Genomic DNA, 20,309 nt, shown 5'->3' with positions numbered 1-20,309 from the left:
GATCGTGTGAGACCCACCAACCGGGCAGCTGATGAAACTGAGGAGTATTTCTGTCTGTAATAAAGACCTTTTGTAGGGAAAAACTCATTCTGATTGGCTGGACCTTGACCAGGGCCAAAAGGTCTCTGTTCAAAAGTTGTGAACTATATAGTAATAGGGTGCCATATGGGGCACATCAAGTATGTCTGAGGGTGTAGACATGAACTGTGATGGAGTTGTTCATAAATTGGGGTTGTGATATATAATGAAATGACCCAACAAGATAATACCTCATGCTGTTTTTTCCTTTGCTGTTAACCTGTTTGGGGTAGGGGGCAGTATTGAGAATTTTGGAAAAAATATGTTCCCATTTTTAACTGCCTCCTACACCAACTCAGAAGCTAGAATATGCATATTATTGTTCAGGTTTGGATAGAAAACACTCTGAATTTTCTAAAACTGTTTGAATGGTGTCTGTGAGTATAACAGAACTCCTATGGCAGGCAAAAACCTGACAAGGTTTCAAGCAGGAAGTACCCTGTCTGACAAGGAGTCGTGCGTCTTGCATCTTTTTATTGAAAAGTAAGGATCTTAGCTGTAACGTGACAATTCCCAGGGCTCCAATAGGCTCTCAGAGCCCGCAAAATAACTGAAGGTTTACGAGGGAGCCTCAGGTTGAAACAGATTATCGCCTTTTGTAAGTGGATGCTCCGAGGACCTTTGAATGATGCGCGTGCATGAGTCGCTTCTGAGGAGAAATTTTATTCGGCTGTTTAGGCTCAATGCATACTCCCGGTCGGAATATTATCACTAATCTACGAGTTGAATGGCATAAAAATTGGTTTTAAACAGCGGTTGACATGCTTCGAAGTACGGTAATGGAATAGTTAGACATTTTTGACACGCCAATGCGCCATGCGCGGGACCGCGAAGAAGCATTCTAGAACTCACGAACAAAACGTCGCTGTTTGGATATAACGATGGATTATTTGGGACCAAACCAACATTTGTTATTGAAGTAGAAGTCCTGGCAGTGTATTCTGATGAAGAACAAGCAAGGTAAGAACATTTTTCTTATAGGAAATGTGATTTTGGTGGATGCTGACCTGGGTGGGTATCTAAATAGCTAGCCCTCTAATGCCGGGCTATGTACTTAGATTATTGCAAAATGTGCTTCATCCGAAAAGCTATTTTAAAATCGGACATATCGAGTGCATAGAGGAGTAATGTATCTATAATTCTTAAAATAATTGTTATGCTTTTTGTGAACGTTTATCGTGAGTAATTTAGCAAACTGTTAGTAAATTCAACGGAAGTTTGCCGGGGGTTATGCGTTTTCTGAACGTCACATGCTAATGCAAAAAGCTGTTTTTTGATATAAATATGAACTTGATTGAACAGACATGCATGTATTGTATAACACAATGTCCTAGGTGTGTCATCTGATGAAGATCATCAAAGGTTAGTGCTGCATTTAGCTGTGGTTTGGGTTTTTGTGACATTATATGCTAGCTTGAAAAATGGCTGTCTGATTTTTTCTGGCTGGGCACTCTGCTGACATAATCTAATGTTTTGCTTTCGTTGTAAAGCCTTTTTGAAATCGGACAGTGGGGTTAGATTAACGAGATTCTTGTCTTTAAATAGCCGTAAAATAGTCATATGTTTGAGAAATTGAAGTAATAGTATTTCTAACGATTCAAAAATCGCGCCACTGGAATTTCAGTAGCTGTTACGTAGGTGGGACGAAATCGTCCCACATACCCCAGAGAGGTTAACAACAGCAGCTACTTATACTGTATGTCATTCTACACTGAGGCTTTCCAGCCAATTGTGTTGAAAATACATTATATAGAGTCGTGGCCAAAAGTTTTGAGAATGACACAAATATTCATTTTCACAAAGTCTGCTGCCTCAGTTTGTATGATGGCAATTTGCATATACTCCAGAATGTTATGAAGAGTGGTCAGATGAATTGCAATTCATTGCAAAGTCCCTCTTTGCCACGCAAATGAGCTGAATCCCTCCAAAAACATTTCCACTGCATTTCAGACCTGCCACAGAAGGACCAGCTGACATCATGTCAGTGATTCTCTCATTAACACAGGTGTGAGTGTTGATGAGGACAAGGCTGGAGATCACTCTGTCATGCTGATTTAGTTTGAACAACAGACTGGAAGCTTCAAAAGGAGGGTGGTGCTTGGAATCATTGTTCATCCTCTGTCAACTATTGTTGCCTGCTATTTGTGTCATTCTCAAAACTTTTGGCCATGACTGTACAGTATAAAGCAAGGGTGCAACTTTGTTTTTCGAAGTGGGGGGGACATAACTATTATTATAATTTTATCCCCCCAGTTGGATAAACACTCCAAACAGCCTCCCCGACTGCTTGGAGGTGTCCGCATGGTCCTAAAGCACACCGTAGCCTCGTTTTCTATCACATTCCAATGATAAAACTAAGGGGGACAAAAATGTAATTTCAAAATTTGGGGGGAGACATGTACTCCTCTGGTTTAAAGAATCAATGTCTTTTGGGGTGTTTTGCATTTTATTATATTTTATATACAAGTCTACATCTTATTATTTATTTTTTTCCAGACAGAGGTCCTTCCTTCCCAAAGAGGGCAAAGACTCCAGCCTGCCCATGTTCTTCTGTTCCAAGTGGAGTGTTGGAAAAGTAGAGGACTAAGCTGCCTCACTGGCCAGCCTCAAGAACAACAACAATGTACTAACAGCTAAGCTAAAAGAAAACAGCCACTAGCAGCAGGCTCCAAGTAGACAAACCTATTCTACTGTTATCATGATACAAATATGAATCAACATTCAAATCAACATTTATTATAATGTGTAGTTTCACAATCATGTTTGTCACAATACATTTGACAAAAAAAGGAGTCATGACTCACACACAGCACTGATTCTCTAGGTCTATTGGAGTCATTGGAATACTTTGAAGATGTTTTTATCTATTTATGACTTATAAAACTTTGATTTACAACAGTTTTACGTGCTCTTAATTTGCTTAGACAATAAATAGTAGATTGTTTTGTGAAGTACAGGGCTGGCAGTTTAGTCATGATCTGGAAGAAGGGTCACAATTGTCACTTTTCTGGTCTCCTACTATTGACTAATGTCTCTTTCATTTTGAATTCACTATTTGCATCAGGAATTTGGGAATTTAGTACTGATAGTGATTAAAGCTAACAAATTCATGCAAGCAGATCGTAGAATGAACTTTTGATCTAATGCTCAGCTGCTTTCAACAGACCCAGGTGGGACTTGAACCCACAATCCCCAGCTCCGGAGGCTGATGCCTTATCCATTAGGCCACTGGATCACTTTTTCACTAGAGAAAAATACATCTTGGTGGGGCAAACATTTTTACAAAGTTTTGATGCATGCCAGCAAAGCCATTACACAACACAATTGAACATTAAATAATACATTCATTGCACTATAACTGTGACAAACGGTACCCACATACAGTTAGGCCCTATATAAAGCTTTCCCAACAGCAGAGCTTTCTTTTCAGCACCATGGAGTGAATCCTTACCACTGCTACACCTGGCTATCAGAGGAGCCTTGTCTGGCAGCGAAACAGTTCATTCAGCCTCATTTACTGCCTTTTTTAAAAACAAACTGCAGCTGATATGGCTGACTTGCTTAAACAAATGTGGTTTCTACTGACAATTGAGATGTACAATCTATGCTGGGGACAATAAAAGGCCACTCTAAAATATGCCGTTTTTTCACACAACACAAAGCCACAGATGTCTCAAGTTTTGAAGGACAGTGCAACTAGAAGATTGTTTTGCTGACTGCAGGAATGTCCACCAGAGCTGTGGCCAGAGAATTGAATCTTCATTTCTCTACCATAAGCCACCTCCAATGTCGTTTTAGAGAATTTGCCAGTACTTCCAACCGGACTCACATACGCACGCTATGTGTAAACACGCCATCCCAGGACCTACACGTCCAGCTTCTTCACCTGCGGGATCGTGTGAGACCCACCAACCGGGCAGCTGATGAAACTGAGGAGTATTTCTGTCTGTAATAAAGACCTTTTGTAGGGAAAAATTCATTCTGATTGGCTGGACCTTGACCAGGGCCAAAAGGTCTCTGTTCAAAAGTTGTGAACTATATAGTAATAGGGTGCCATATGGGGCACATCAAGTATGTCTGAGGGTGTAGACATGAACTGTGATGGAGTTGTTCATAAATTGGGGTTGTGATATATAATGAAATGACCCAACAAGATAATACCTCATGCTGTTTTTTCCTTTGCTGTTAACAACAGCAGCTACTTATACTGTATGTCATTCTACACTGAGGCTTTCCAGCCAATTGTGTTGAAAATACATTATATAGAGTCGTGGCCAAAGGTTTTGAGAATGACACAAATATTCATTTTCACAAAGTCTGCTGCCTCAGTTTGTATGATGGCAATTTGCATATACTCCAGAATGTTATGAAGAGTGGTCAGATGAATTGCAATTCATTGCAAAGTCCCTCTTTGCCACGCAAATGAGCTGAATCCCTCCAAAAACATTTCCACTGCATTTCAGCCCTGCCACAGAAGGACCAGCTGACATCATGTCAGTGATTCTCTCATTAACACAGGTGTGAGTGTTGATGAGGACAAGGCTGGAGATCACTCTGTCATGCTGATTTAGTTTGAACAACAGACTGGAAGCTTCAAAAGGAGGGTGGTGCTTGGAATCATTGTTCATCCTCTGTCAACTATTGTTGCCTGCTATTTGTGTCATTCTCAAAACTTTTGGCCATGACTGTACAGTATAAAGCAAGGGTGCAACTTTGTTTTCGAAGTGGGGGGGACATAACTATTATTATAATTTTTTCCCCCCAGTTGGATAAACACTCCAAACAGCCTCCCCGACTGCTTGGAGGTGTCCGCATGGTCCTAAAGCACACCGTAGCCTCCTTTTCTATCACATTCCAAAGATAAAACTAAGGGGGACAAAAATGTAATTTCAAAATTTGGGGGGAGACATGTACTCCTCTGGTTTAAAGAATCAATGTCTTTTGGGGTGTTTTGCATTTTATTATATTTTATATACAAGTCTACATCTTATTATTTATTTTTTTCCAGACAGAGGTCCTTCCTTCCCAAAGAGGGCAAAGACTCCAGCCTGCCCATGTTCTTCTGTTCCAAGTGGAGTGTTGGAAAAGTAGAGGACTAAGCTGCCTCACTGGCCAGCCTCAAGAACAACAACAATGTACTAACAGCTAAGCTAAAAGAAAACAGCCACTAGCAGCAGGCTCCAAGTAGACAAACCTATTCTACTGTTATCATGATACAAATATGAATCAACATTCAAATCAACATTTATTATAACGTGTAGTTTCACAATCATGTTTGTCACAATACATTTGACAAAAAAAGGAGTCATGACTCACACACAGCACTGATTCTCTAGGTCTATTGGAGTCATTGGAATACTTTGAAGATGTTTTTATTTATTTATGACTAATAAAACTTTGATTTACAACAGTTTTACGTGCTCTTAATTTGCTTAGACAATAAATAGTAGATTGTTTTGTGAAGTACAGGGCTGGAAGACCGGTCACAATTGTCACTTTTCTGGTCTCCTACTATTGACTAATGTCTCTTTCATTTGGAATTCACTATTTGCATCAGGAAATTGGGAATTTAGTACTGATAGTGATTAAAGCTAACAAATTCATGCAAGCAGATCGTAGAATGAACTTTTGATCTAATGCTCAGCTGCTTTCAACAGACCCAGGTGGGACTTGAACCCACAATCCCCAGCTCCGGAGGCTGATGCCTTATCCATTAGGCCACTGGATCACTTATTCACTAGAGAAAAATACATCTTGGTGGGGCAAACATTTTTACAAAGTTTTGATGCATGCCAGCAAAGCCATTACACAACACAATTCAACATTAAATAATACATTCATTGCACTATAACTGTGACAAACGGTACCCACATACAGTTAGGCCCTATATAAAGCTTTCCCAACAGCAGAGCTTTCTTTTCAGCACCATGGAGTGAATCCTTACCACTGCTACACCTGGCTATCAGCGGAGCCTTGTCTGGCAGCGAAACAGTTCATTCAGCCTCATTTACTGCCTTTTTTAAAAACAAACTGCAGCTGATATGGCTGACTTGCTTAAACAAATGTGGTTTCTACTGACAATTGAGATGTACAATCTATGCTGGGGACAATAAAAGGCCACTCTAAAATATGCCGTTTTTCACACAACACAAAGCCACAGATGTCTCAAGTTTTGAAGGACAGTGCAACTAGAAGATTGTTTTGCTGACTGCAGGAATGTCCACCAGAGCTGTGGCCAGAGAATTGAATCTTCATTTCTCTACCATAAGCCACCTCCAATGTCGTTTTAGAGAATTTGCCAGTACTTCCAACCGGCCTCACATACGCACGCTATGTGTAAACACGCCATCCCAGGACCTACACGTCCAGCTTCTTCACCTGCGGGATCGTGTGAGACCCACCAACCGGGCAGCTGATGAAACTGAGGAGTATTTCTGTCTGTAATAAAGACCTTTTGTAGGGAAAAACTCATTCTGATTGGCTGGACCTTGACCAGGGCCAAAAGGTCTCTGTTCAAAAGTTGTAAACTTTATAGTAATAGGGTGCCATATGGGGCACATCAAGTATGTCTGAGGGTGTAGACATGAACTGTGATGGAGTTGTTCATAAATTGGGGTTGTGATATATAATGAAATGACCCAACAAGATAATACCTCATGCTGTTTTTTCCTTTGCTGTTAACAACAGCAGCTACTTATACTGTATGTCATTCTACACTGAGGCTTTCCAGCCAATTGTGTTGAAAATACATTATATACAGTCGTGGCCAAAAGTTTTGAGAATGACACAAATATTCATTTTCACAAAGTCTGCTGCCTCAGTTTGTATGATGGCAATTTGCATATACTCCAGAATGTTATGAAGAGTGGTCAGATGAATTGCAATTCATTGCAAAGTCCCTCTTTGCCACGCAAATGAGCTGAATCCCTCCAAAAACATTTCCACTGCATTTCAGCCCTGCCACAGAAGGACCAGCTGACATCATGTCAGTGATTCTCTCATTAACACAGGTGTGAGTGTTGATGAGGACAAGGCTGGAGATCACTCGGTCATGCTGATTTAGTTTGAACAACAGACTGGAAGCTTCAAAAGGAGGGTGGTGCTTGGAATCATTGTTCATCCTCTGTCAACTATTGTTGCCTGCTATTTGTGTCATTCTCAAAACTTTTGGCCATGACTGTACAGTATAAAGCAAGGGTGCAACTTTGTTTTTCGAAGTGGGGGGGACATAACTATTATTATAATTTTTTCCCCCCAGTTGGATAAACACTCCAAACAGCCTCCCCGACTGCTTGGAGGTGTCCGCATGGTCCTAAAGCACACCGTAGCCTCGTTTTCTATCACATTCCAATGATAAAACTAAGGGGGACAAAAATGTAATTTCAAAATTTGGGGGGAGACATGTACTCCTCTGGTTTAAAGAATCAATGTCTTTTGGGGTGTTTTGCATTTTATAATATTTTATATACAAGTCTACATCTTATTATTTATTTTTTTCCAGACAGAGGTCCTTCCTTCCCAAAGAGGGCAAAGACTCCAGCCTGCCCATGTTCTTCTGTTCCAAGTGGAGTGTTGGAAAAGTAGAGGACTAAGCTGCCTCACTGGCCAGCCTCAAGAACAACAACAATGTACTAACAGCTAAGCTAAAAGAAAACAGCCACTAGCAGCAGGCTCCAAGTAGACAAACCTATTCTACTGTTATCATGATACAAATATGAATCAACATTCAAATCAACATTTATTATAACGTGTAGTTTCACAATCATGTTTGTCACAATACATTTGACAAAAAAAGGAGTCATGACTCACACACAGCACTGATTCTCTAGGTCTATTGGAGTCATTGGAATACTTTGAAGATGTTTTTATTTATTTATGACTAATAAAACTTTGATTTACAACAGTTTTACGTGCTCTTAATTTGCTTAGACAATAAATAGTAGATTGTTTTGTGAAGTACAGGGCTGGCAGTTTAGTCATGATCTGGAAGACGGGCCACAATTGTCACTTTTCTTGTCTCCTACTATTGACTAATGTCTCTTTCATTTGGAATTCACTATTTGCATCAGGCAATTGGGAATTTAGTACTGATAGTGTTTAAAGCTAACAAATTCATGCAAGCAGATCGTAGAATGAACTTTTGATCTAATGCTCAGCTGTTTTCAACAGACACAGGTGGGACTTGAACCCACAATCCCCAGCTCCTGAGGCTTATGCCTTATCCATTAGGCCACTGGATCACTTATTCACTGGATCACTTATTCACTAGAGAAAAATACATCTTGGTGGGGCAAACATTTTTACAAAGTTTTGATGCATGCCAGCAAAGCCATTACACAACACAATTCAACATTAAATAATACATTCATTGCACTATAACTGTGACAAACGGTACCCACATACAGTTAGGCCCTATATAAAGCTTTCCCAACAGCAGAGCTTTCTTTTCAGCACCATGGAGTGAATCCTTACCACTGCTACACCTGGCTATCAGCGGAGCCTTGTCTGGCAGCGAAACAGTTCATTCAGCCTCATTTACTGCCTTTTTTAAAAACAAACTGCAGCTGATATGGCTGACTTGCTTAAACAAATGTGGTTTCTACTGACAATTGAGATGTACAATCTATGCTGGGGACAATAAAAGGCCACTCTAAAATATGCCGTTTTTCACACAACACAAAGCCACAGATGTCTCAAGTTTTGAAGGACAGTGCAACTAGAAGATTGTTTTGCTGACTGCAGGAATGTCCACCAGAGCTGTGGCCAGAGAATTGAATCTTCATTTCTCTACCATAAGCCAATGTCGTTTTAGAGAATTTGCCAGTACTTCCAACCGGCCTCACATACGCACGCTATGTGTAAACACGCCATCCCAGGACCTACACGTCCAGCTTCTTCACCTGCGGGATCGTGTGAGACCCACCAACCGGGCAGCTGATGAAACTGAGGAGTATTTCTGTCTGTAATAAAGACCTTTTGTAGGGAAAAACTCATTCTGATTGGCTGGACCTTGACCAGGGCCAAAAGGTCTCTGTTCAAAAGTTGTGAACTATATAGTAATAGGGTGCCATATGGGGCACATCAAGTATGTCTGAGGGTGTAGACATGAACTGTGATGGAGTTGTTCATAAATTGGGGTTGTGATATATAATGAAATGACCCAACAAGATAATACCTCATGCTGTTTTTTCCTTTGCTGTTAACAACAGCAGCTACTTATACTGTATGTCATTCTACACTGAGGCTTTCCAGCCAATTGTGTTGAAAATACATTATATAGAGTCGTGGCCAAAAGTTTTGAGAATGACACAAATATTCATTTTCACAAAGTCTGCTGCCTCAGTTTGTATGATGGCAATTTGCATATACTCCAGAATGTTATGAAGAGTGGTCAGATGAATTGCAATTCATTGCAAAGTCCCTCTTTGCCACGCAAATGAGCTGAATCCCTCCAAAAACATTTCCACTGCATTTCAGCCCTGCCACAGAAGGACCAGCTGACATCATGTCAGTGATTCTCTCATTAACACAGGTGTGAGTGTTGATGAGGACAAGGCTGGAGATCACTCTGTCATGCTGATTTAGTTTGAACAACAGACTGGAAGCTTCAAAAGGAGGGTGGTGCTTGGAATCATTGTTCATCCTCTGTCAACTATTGTTGCCTGCTATTTGTGTCATTCTCAAAACTTTTGGCCATGACTGTACAGTATAAAGCAAGGGTGCAACTTTGTTTTTCGAAGTGGGGGGGACATAACTATTATTATAATTTTTTCCCCCCAGTTGGATAAACACTCCAAACAGCCTCCCCGACTGCTTGGAGGTGTCCGCATGGTCCTAAAGCACACCGTAGCCTCGTTTTCTATCACATTCCAATGATAAAACTAAGGGGGACAAAAATGTAATTTCAAAATTTGGGGGGAGACATGTACTCCTCTGGTTTAAAGAATCAATGTCTTTTGGGGTGTTTTGCATTTTATTATATTTTATATACAAGTCTACATCTTATTATTTATTTTTTTCCAGACAGAGGTCCTTCCTTCCCAAAGAGGGCAAAGACTCCAGCCTGCCCATGTTCTTCTGTTCCAAGTGGAGTGTTGGAAAAGTAGAGGACTAAGCTGCCTTACTGGCCAGCCTCAAGAACAACAACAATGTACTAACAGCTAAGCTAAAAGAAAACAGCCACTAGCAGCAGGCTCCAAGTAGACAAACCTATTCTACTGTTATCATGATACAAATATGAATCAACATTCAAATCAACATTTATTATAACGTGTAGTTTCACAATCATGTTTGTCACAATACATTTGACAAAAAAAAGGAGTCATGACTCACACACAGCACTGATTCTCTAGGTCTATTGGAGTCATTGGAATACTTTGAAGATGTTTTTATTTATTTATGACTAATAAAACTTTGATTTACAACAGTTTTACGTGCTCTTAATTTGCTTAGACAATAAATAGTAGATTGTTTTGTGAAGTACAGGGCTGGCAGTTTAGCCTGTTTGGTATAGGGGGCAGTATTGAGAATTTTGGAAAAAATATGTTCCCATTTTTAACGGCCTCCTACACCAACTCAGAAGCTAGAATATGCATATTATTGTTCAGGTTTGGATAGAAAACACTCTGAATTTTCTAAAACTGTTTGAATGGTGTCTGTGAGTATAACAGAACTCCTATGGCAGGCAAAAACCTGACAAGGTTTCAAGCAGGAAGTACCCTGTCTGACAAGGAGTCGTGCGTCTTACCTCTTTTTATTGAAAAGTAAGGATCTTAGCTGTAACGTGACAATTCCCAGGGCTCCAATAGGCTCTCAGAGCCCGCGAAATAACTGAAGGTTTACGAGGGAACCTCAGGTTGAAATATATTATCGCCTTTTGTAAGTGGATGCTCGGAGGACCTTTCAATGATGCGCGTGCATGAGTCGCTTCTGAGGAGAAATTTTATTCGGCTGTTTAGGCTCAATGCATACTCCCGGTCGGAATATTAACACTTCTCTATGACATAAATGGCATAAAAATTGGTTTTAAACAGCGGTTGACATGCTTCGAAGTACGGTAATGGAATATTTAGACATTTTTGACACGCCAATGCGCCATGCGCGACACCGCGAAAAAGCATTCTAGAACTCACGAACAAAACGTCGCTGTTGGAACATAACGATGGATTATTTGGGACCAAACCAACATTTGTTATTGAAGTAGAAGTCCTGGCAGTGTATTCTGATGAAGAACAAGCAAGGTAAGAACATTTTTCTTATAGGAAATGTGATTTTGGTGGAGGCTGAACTGGGTGGGTATCTAAATAGCTAGCCCTGTAACGCCGGGCTATGTACTTACATTATTGCAAAATGTGCTTCATCCGAAAAGCTATTTTAAAATCGGACATATCGAGTGCATAGAGGGGTAATGTATCTATAATTCTTAAAATAATTGTTATGCTTTTTGTGAACGTTTATCGTGAGTAATTTAGCAAACTGTTAGTAAATTCACCGGAAGTTTGCGGTGGTTATGCTTTTTCTGAACGTCACATGCTAATGTAAAAAGCTGGTTTTTGATATAAATATGAACTTGATTGAACAGACATGCATGTATTGTATAACACAATGTCCTAGGTGTGTCATCTGATGAAGATTATAAAAGGTTAGTGCTGCATTTAGCTGTGGTTTGGGTTTATGTGACATGATATGCTAGCTTGAAAAATGGCTGTGTGATTATTTCTGGCTGGGTACTCTGCTAACATAATCTAATGTTTTGCTTTTGTTGTAAAGCCTTTTTGAAATCGGACAGTGGGGTTAGATTAACGAGATTCTTGTCTTTAAATAGCTGTGAAATAGTCATATGTTTGAGAAATTGAAGTTATAGCATTTCTAACGATTCAAAAATCGCGCCACTGGATTTCAGTAGCTGTTACGTAGGTGGGACGAGTTCGTCCCACATGTACTAGAGAGGTTAATCATGATCTGGAAGACGGGTCACAATTGTCACTTTTCTTGTCTCCTACTATTGACTAATGTCTCTTTCATTTGGAATTCACTATTTGCATCAGGCAATTGGGAATTTAGTACTGATAGTGTTTAAAGCTAACAAATTCATGCAAGCAGATCATAGAATGAACTTTTGATGTAATGCTCAGCTGTTTTCAACAGACCCAGGTGGGACTTGAACCCACAATCCCCAGCTCCGGAGGCTGATGCCTTATCCATTAGGCCACTGGATCACTTATTCACTGGATCACTTATTCACTAGAGAAAAATACATCTTGGTGGGGCAAACATTTTTACAAAGTTTTGATGCATGCCAGCAAAGCCATTACACAACACAATTCAACATTAAATAATACATTCATTGCACTATAACTGTGACAAACGGTACCCACATACAGTTAGGCCCTATATAAAGCTTTCCCAACAGCAGAGCTTTCTTTTCAGCACCATGGAGTGAATCCTTACCACTGCTACACCTGGCTATCAGCGGAGCCTTGTCTGGCAGCGAAACAGTTCATTCAGCCTCATTTACTGCCTTTTTTAAAAACAAACTGCAGCTGATATGGCTGACTTGCTTAAACAAATGTGGTTTCTACTGACAATTGAGATGTACAATCTATGCTGGGGACAATAAAAGGCCACTCTAAAATATGCCGTTTTTCACACAACACAAAGCCACAGATGTCTCAAGTTTTGAAGGACAGTGCAACTAGAAGATTGTTTTGCTGACTGCAGGAATGTCCACCAGAGCTGTGGCCAGAGAATTGAATCTTCATTTCTCTACCATAAGCCACCTCCAATGTCGTTTTAGAGAATTTGCCAGTACTTCCAACCGGCCTCACATACGCACGCTATGTGTAAACACGCCATCCCAGGACCTACACGTCCAGCTTCTTCACCTGCGGGATCGTGTGAGACCCACCAACCGGGCAGCTGATGAAACTGAGGAGTATTTCTGTCTGTAATAAAGACCTTTTGTAGGGAAAAACTCATTCTGATTGGCTGGACCTTGACCAGGGCCAAAAGGTCTCTGTTCAAAAGTTGTAAACTTTATAGTAATAGGGTGCCATATGGGGCACATCAAGTATGTCTGAGGGTGTAGACATGAACTGTGATGGAGTTGTTCATAAATTGGGGTTGTGATATATAATGAAATGACCCAACAAGATAATACCTCATGCTGTTTTTTCCTTTGCTGTTAACAACAGCAGCTACTTATACTGTATGTCATTCTACACTGAGGCTTTCCAGCCAATTGTGTTGAAAATACATTATATAGAGTCGTGGCCAAAAGTTTTGAGAATGACACAAATATTCATTTTCACAAAGTCTGCTGCCTCAGTTTGTATGATGGCAATTTGCATATACTCCAGAATGTTATGAAGAGTGGTCAGATGAATTGCAATTCATTGCAAAGTCCCTCTTTGCCACGCAAATGAGCTGAATCCCTCCAAAAACATTTCCACTGCATTTCAGCCCTGCCACAGAAGGACCAGCTGACATCATGTCAGTGATTCTCTCATTAACACAGGTGTGAGTGTTGATGAGGACAAGGCTGGAGATCACTCTGTCATGCTGATTTAGTTTGAACAACAGACTGGAAGCTTCAAAAGGAGGGTGGTGCTTGGAATCATTGTTCATCCTCTGTCAACTATTGTTGCCTGCTATTTGTGTCATTCTCAAAACTTTTGGCCATGACTGTACAGTATAAAGCAAGGGTGCAACTTTGTTTTTCGAAGTGGGGGGGACATAACTATTATTATAATTTTTTCCCCCCAGTTGGATAAACACTCCAAACAGCCTCCCCGACTGCTTGGAGGTGTCCGCATGGTCCTAAAGCACACCGTAGCCTCGTTTTCTATCACATTCCAATGATAAAACTAAGGGGGACAAAAATGTAATTTTAAAATTTGGGGGGAGACATGTACTCCTCTGGTTTAAAGAATCAATGTCTTTTGGGGTGTTTTGCATTTTATAATATTTTATATACAAGTCTACATCTTATTATTTATTTTTTTCCAGACAGAGGTCCTTCCTTCCCAAAGAGGGCAAAGACTCCAGCCTGCCCATGTTCTTCTGTTCCAAGTGGAGTGTTGGAAAAGTAGAGGACTAAGCTGCCTTACTGGCCAGCCTCAAGAACAACAACAATGTACTAACAGCTAAGCTAAAAGAAAACAGCCACTAGCAGCAGGCTCCAAGTAGACAAACCTATTCTACTGTTATCATGATACAAATATGAATCAACATTCAAATCAACATTTATTATAACGTGTAGTTTCACAATCATGTTTGTCACAATACATTTGACAAAAAAAAGGAGTCATGACTCACACACAGCACTGATTCTCTAGGTCTATTGGAGTCATTGGAATACTTTGAAGATGTTATTATTTATTTATGACTAATAAAACTTTGATTTACAACAGTTTTACGTGCTCTTAGTTTGCTTAGACAATAAATAGTAGATTGTTTTGTGAAGTACAGGGCTGGCAGTTTAGTCATGATCTGGAAGACGGGTCACAATTGTCACTTTTCTTGTCTCCTACTATTGACTAATGTCTCTTTCATTTGGAATTCACTATTTGCATCAGGCAATTGGGAATTTAGTACTGATAGTGTTTAAAGCTAACAAATTCATGCAAGCAGATCGTAGAATGAACTTTTGATCTAATGCTCAGCTGTTTTCAACAGACCCAGGTGGGACTTGAACCCACAATCCCCAGCTCCGGAGGCTGATGCCTTATCCATTAGGCCACTGGATCACTTATTCACTGGATCACTTATTCACTAGAGAAAAATACATCTTGGTGGGGCAAACATTTTTACAAAGTTTTGATGCATGCCAGCAAAGCCATTACACAACACAATTCAACATTAAATAATACATTCATTGCACTATAACTGTGACAAACGGTACCCACATACAGTTAGGCCCTATATAAAGCTTTCCCAACAGCAGAGCTTTCTTTTCAGCACCATGGAGTGAATCCTTACCACTGCTACACCTGGCTATCAGCGGAGCCTTGTCTGGCAGCGAAACAGTTCATTCAGCCTCATTTACTGCCTTTTTTAAAAACAAACTGCAGCTGATATGGCTGACTTGCTTAAACAAATGTGGTTTCTACTGACAATTGAGATGTACAATCTATGCTGGGGACAATAAAAGGCCACTCTAAAATATGCCGTTTTTCACACAACACAAAGCCACAGATGTCTCAAGTTTTGAAGGACAGTGCAACTAGAAGATTGTTTTGCTGACTGCAGGAATGTCCACCAGAGCTGTGGCCAGAGAATTGAATCTTCATTTCTCTACCATAAGCCACCTCCAATGTCGTTTTAGAGAATTTGCCAGTACTTCCAACCGGCCTCACATACGCACGCTATGTGTAAACACGCCATCCCAGGACCTACACGTCCAGCTTCTTCACCTGCGGGATCGTGTGAGACCCACCAACCGGGCAGCTGATGAAACTGAGGAGTATTTCTGTCTGTAATAAAGACCTTTTGTAGGGAAAAACTCATTCTGATTGGCTGGACCTTGACCAGGGCCAAAAGGTCTCTGTTCAAAAGTTGTGAACTATATAGTAATAGGGTGCCATATGGGGCACATCAAGTATGTCTGAGGGTGTAGACATGAACTGTGATGGAGTTGTTCATAAATTGGGGTTGTGATATATAATGAAATGACCCAACAAGATAATACCTCATGCTGTTTTTTCCTTTGCTGTTAACAACAGCAGCTACTTATACTGTATGTCATTCTACACTGAGGCTTTCCAGCCAATTGTGTTGAAAATACATTATATAGAGTCGTGGCCAAAAGTTTTGAGAATGACACAAATATTCATTTTCACAAAGTCTGCTGCCTCAGTTTGTATGATGGCAATTTGCATATACTCCAGAATGTTATGAAGAGTGGTCAGATGAATTGCAATTCATTGCAAAGTCCCTCTTTGCCACGCAAATGAGCTGAATCCCTCCAAAAACATTTCCACTGCATTTCAGCCCTGCCACAGAAGGACCAGCTGACATCATGTCAGTGATTCTCTCATTAACACAGGTGTGAGTGTTGATGAGGACAAGGCTGGAGATCACTCTGTCATGCTGATTTAGTTTGAACAACAGACTGGAAGCTTCAAAAGGAGGGTGGTGCTTGGAATCATTGTTCATCCTCTGTCAACTATTGTTGCCTGCTATTTGTGTCATTCTCAAAACTTTTGGCCATGACTGTACAGTATAAAGCAAGGGTGCAACTTTGTTTTTCGAAGTGGGGGGGACATAACTATTATTATAATTTTTTCCCCCCAGTTGGATAAACACTCCAAACAGCCTCCCCGACTGCTTGGAGGTGTCCGCATGGTCCTAAAGCACACCGTAGCCTCGTTTTCTATCACATTCCAATGATAAAACTAAGGGGGACAAAAATGTAATTTCAAAATTTGGGGGGAGACATGTACTCCTCTGGTTTAAAGAATCAATGTCTTTTGGGGTGTTTTGCATTTTATAATATTTTATATACAAGTCTACATCTTATTATTTATTTTTTTCCAGACAGAGGTCCTTCCTTCCCAAAGAGGGCAAAGACTCCAGCCTGCCCATGTTCTTCTGTTCCAAGTGGAGTGTTGGAAAAGTAGAGGACTAAGCTGCCTTACTGGCCAGCCTCAAGAACAACAACAATGTACTAACAGCTAAGCTAAAAGAAAACAGCCACTAGCAGCAGGCTCCAAGTAGACAAACCTATTCTACTGTTATCATGATACAAATATGAATCAACATTCAAATCAACATTTATTATAACGTGTAGTTTCACAATCATGTTTGTCACAATACATTTGACAAAAAAAAGGAGTCATGACTCACACACATCACTGATTCTCTAGGTCTATTGGAGTCATTGGAATACTTTGAAGATGTTATTATTTATTTATGACTAATAAAACTTTGATTTACAACAGTTTTACGTGCTCTTAGTTTGCTTAGACAATAAATAGTAGATTGTTTTGTGAAGTACAGGGCTGGCAGTTTAGTCATGATCTGGAAGACAGGCCACAATTGTCACTTTTCTTGTCTCCTACTATTGACTAATGTCTCTTTCATTTGGAATTCACTATTTGCATCAGGCAATTGGGAATTTAGTACTGATAGTGTTTAAAATTAACAAATTCATGCAAGCAGATCGTAGAATGAACTTTTGATCTAATGCTCAGCTGTTTTCAACAGACCCAGGTGGGACTTGAACCCACAATCCCCAGCTCCGGAGGCTGATGCCTTATCCATTAGGCCACTGGATCACTTATTCACTGGATCACTTATTCACTAGAGAAAAATACATCTTGGTGGGGCAAACATTTTTACAAAGTTTTGATGCATGCCAGCAAAGCCATTACACAACACAATTCAACATTAAATAATACATTCATTGCACTATAACTGTGACAAACGGTACCCACATACAGTTAGGCCCTATATAAAGCTTTCCCAACAGCAGAGCTTTCTTTTCAGCACCATGGAGTGAATCCTTACCACTGCTACACCTGGCTATCAGCGGAGCCTTGTCTGGCAGCGAAACAGTTCATTCAGCCTCATTTACTGCCTTTTTTAAAAACAAACTGCAGCTGATATGGCTGACTTGCTTAAACAAATGTGGTTTCTACTGACAATTGAGATGTACAATCTATGCTGGGGACAATAAAAGGCCACTCTAAAATATGCCGTTTTTCACACAACACAAAGCCACAGATGTCTCAAGTTTTGAAGGACAGTGCAACTAGAAGATTGTTTTGCTGACTGCAGGAATGTCCACCAGAGCTGTGGCCAGAGAATTGAATCTTCATTTCTCTACCATAAGCCACCTCCAATGTCGTTTTAGAGAATTTGCCAGTACTTCCAACCGGCCTCACATACGCACGCTATGTGTAAACACGCCATCCCAGGACCTACACGTCCAGCTTCTTCACCTGCGGGATCGTGTGAGACCCACCAACCGGGCAGCTGATGAAACTGAGGAGTATTTCTGTCTGTAATAAAGACCTTTTGTAGGGAAAAACTCATTCTGATTGGCTGGACCTTGACCAGGGCCAAAAGGTCTCTGTTCAAAAGTTGTGAACTATATAGTAATAGGGTGCCATATGGGGCACATCAAGTATGTCTGAGGGTGTAGACATGAACTGTGATGGAGTTGTTCATAAATTGGGGTTGTGATATATAATGAAATGACCCAACAAGATAATACCTCATGCTGTTTTTTCCTTTGCTGTTAACAACAGCAGCTACTTATACTGTATGTCATTCTACACTGAGGCTTTCCAGCCAATTGTGTTGAAAATACATTATATAGAGTCGTGGCCAAAAGTTTTGAGAATGACACAAATATTCATTTTCACAAAGTCTGCTGCCTCAGTTTGTATGATGGCAATTTGCATATACTCCAGAATGTTATGAAGAGTGGTCAGATGAATTGCAATTCATTGCAAAGTCCCTCTTTGCCACGCAAATGAGCTGAATCCCTCCAAAAACATTTCCACTGCATTTCAGCCCTGCCACAGAAGGACCAGCTGACATCATGTCAGTGATTCTCTCATTAACACAGGTGTGAGTGTTGATGAGGACAAGGCTGGAGATCACTCTGTCATGCTGATTTAGTTTGAACAACAGACTGGAAGCTTCAAAAGGAGGGTGGTGCTTGGAATCATTGTTCATCCTCTGTCAACTATTGTTGCCTGCTATTTGTGTCATTCTCAAAACTTTTGGCCATGACTGTACAGTATAAAGGAAGGGTGCAACTTTGTTTTTCGAAGTGGGGGGGACATAACTATTATTATAATTTTTTCCCCCCAGTTGGATAAACACTCCAAACAGCCTCCCCGACTGCTTGGAGGTGTCCGCATGGTCCTAAAGCACACCGTAGCCTCGTTTTCTATCACATTCCAATGATAAAACTAAGGGGGACAAAAATGTAATTTCAAAATTTGGGGGGAGACATGTACTCCTCTGGTTTAAAGAATCAATGTCTTTTGGGGTGTTTTGCATTTTATTATATTTTATATACAAGTCTACATCTTATTATTTATTTTTTTCCAGACAGAGGTCCTTCCTTCCCAAAGAGGGCAAAGACTCCAGCCTGCCCATGTTCTTCTGTTCCAAGTGGAGTGTTGGAAAAGTAGAGGACTAAGCTGCCTCACTGGCCAGCCTCAAGAACAACAACAATGTACTAACAGCTAAGCTAAAAGAAAACAGCCACTAGCAGCAGGCTCCAAGTAGACAAACCTATTCTACTGTTATCATGATACAAATATGAATCAACATTCAAATCAACATTTATTATAACGTGTAGTTTCACAATCATGTTTGTCACAATACATTTGACAAAAAAAAGGAGTCATGACTCACACACAGCACTGATTCTCTAGGTCTATTGGAGTCATTGGAATACTTTGAAGATGTTTTTATTTATTTATGACTAATAAAACTTTGATTTACAACAGTTTTACGTGCTCTTAATTTGCTTAGACAATAAATAGTAGATTGTTTTGTGAAGTACAGGGCTGGCAGTTTAGTCATGATCTGGAAGACGGGTCACAATTGTCACTTTTCTTGTCTCCTACTATTGACTAATGTCTCTTTCATTTGGAATTCACTATTTGCATCAGGCAATTGGGAATTTAGTACTGATAGTGTTTAAAGCTAACAAATTCATGCAAGCAGATCATAGAATGAACTTTTGATGTAATGCTCAGCTGTTTTCAACAGACCCAGGTGGGACTTGAACCCACAATCCCCAGCTCCGGAGGCTGATGCCTTATCCATTAGGCCACTGGATCACTTATTCACTGGATCACTTATTCACTAGAGAAAAATACATCTTGGTGGGGCAAACATTTTTACAAAGTTTTGATGCATGCCAGCAAAGCCATTACACAACACAATTCAACATTAAATAATACATTCATTGCACTATAACTGTGACAAACGGTACCCACATACAGTTAGGCCCTATATAAAGCTTTCCCAACAGCAGAGCTTTCTTTTCAGCACCATGGAGTGAATCCTTACCACTGCTACACCTGGCTATCAGCGGAGCCTTGTCTGGCAGCGAAACAGTTCATTCAGCCTCATTTACTGCCTTTTTTAAAAACAAACTGCAGCTGATATGGCTGACTTGCTTAAACAAATGTGGTTTCTACTGACAATTGAGATGTACAATCTATGCTGGGGACAATAAAAGGCCACTCTAAAATATGCCGTTT

The 20,309-nt window shown here is 40.3% G+C and overlaps 6 non-coding genes across 6 annotated transcripts; all 6 read right to left on the bottom strand.

The window, feature by feature from the left end:
- Positions 1–3,240: 3,240 nt before the first annotated feature.
- On the bottom strand, positions 3,241–3,313 carry trnar-ccg (transfer RNA arginine (anticodon CCG)). Its single transcript has one exon. It is a non-coding gene; the product is annotated as a tRNA-Arg (tRNA).
- Positions 3,314–5,733: 2,420 nt separating this feature from the next.
- Positions 5,734–5,806, bottom strand: trnar-ccg (transfer RNA arginine (anticodon CCG)). Its single transcript has one exon. It is a non-coding gene; the product is annotated as a tRNA-Arg (tRNA).
- A 6,417-nt stretch (positions 5,807–12,223) lies between these two features.
- On the bottom strand, positions 12,224–12,296 carry trnar-ccg (transfer RNA arginine (anticodon CCG)). Its single transcript has one exon. It is a non-coding gene; the product is annotated as a tRNA-Arg (tRNA).
- A 2,456-nt stretch (positions 12,297–14,752) lies between these two features.
- trnar-ccg (transfer RNA arginine (anticodon CCG)) lies at positions 14,753–14,825 on the bottom strand. Its single transcript has one exon. It is a non-coding gene; the product is annotated as a tRNA-Arg (tRNA).
- Positions 14,826–17,281: 2,456 nt separating this feature from the next.
- On the bottom strand, positions 17,282–17,354 carry trnar-ccg (transfer RNA arginine (anticodon CCG)). The gene has a single exon. It is a non-coding gene; the product is annotated as a tRNA-Arg (tRNA).
- A 2,456-nt stretch (positions 17,355–19,810) lies between these two features.
- Positions 19,811–19,883, bottom strand: trnar-ccg (transfer RNA arginine (anticodon CCG)). The gene has a single exon. It is a non-coding gene; the product is annotated as a tRNA-Arg (tRNA).
- Between the last annotated feature and the right edge of the window lie 426 nt (positions 19,884–20,309).

This window comes from Salmo trutta, chromosome 2 (genome assembly GCF_901001165.1).
Source record: "Salmo trutta chromosome 2, fSalTru1.1, whole genome shotgun sequence".
Lineage (NCBI taxonomy): Eukaryota > Metazoa > Chordata > Actinopteri > Salmoniformes > Salmonidae > Salmo > Salmo trutta.
The sequence above is the reverse complement of the archived record's forward strand: the minus strand, read 5'-3'. Positions and strand labels throughout refer to the sequence as shown.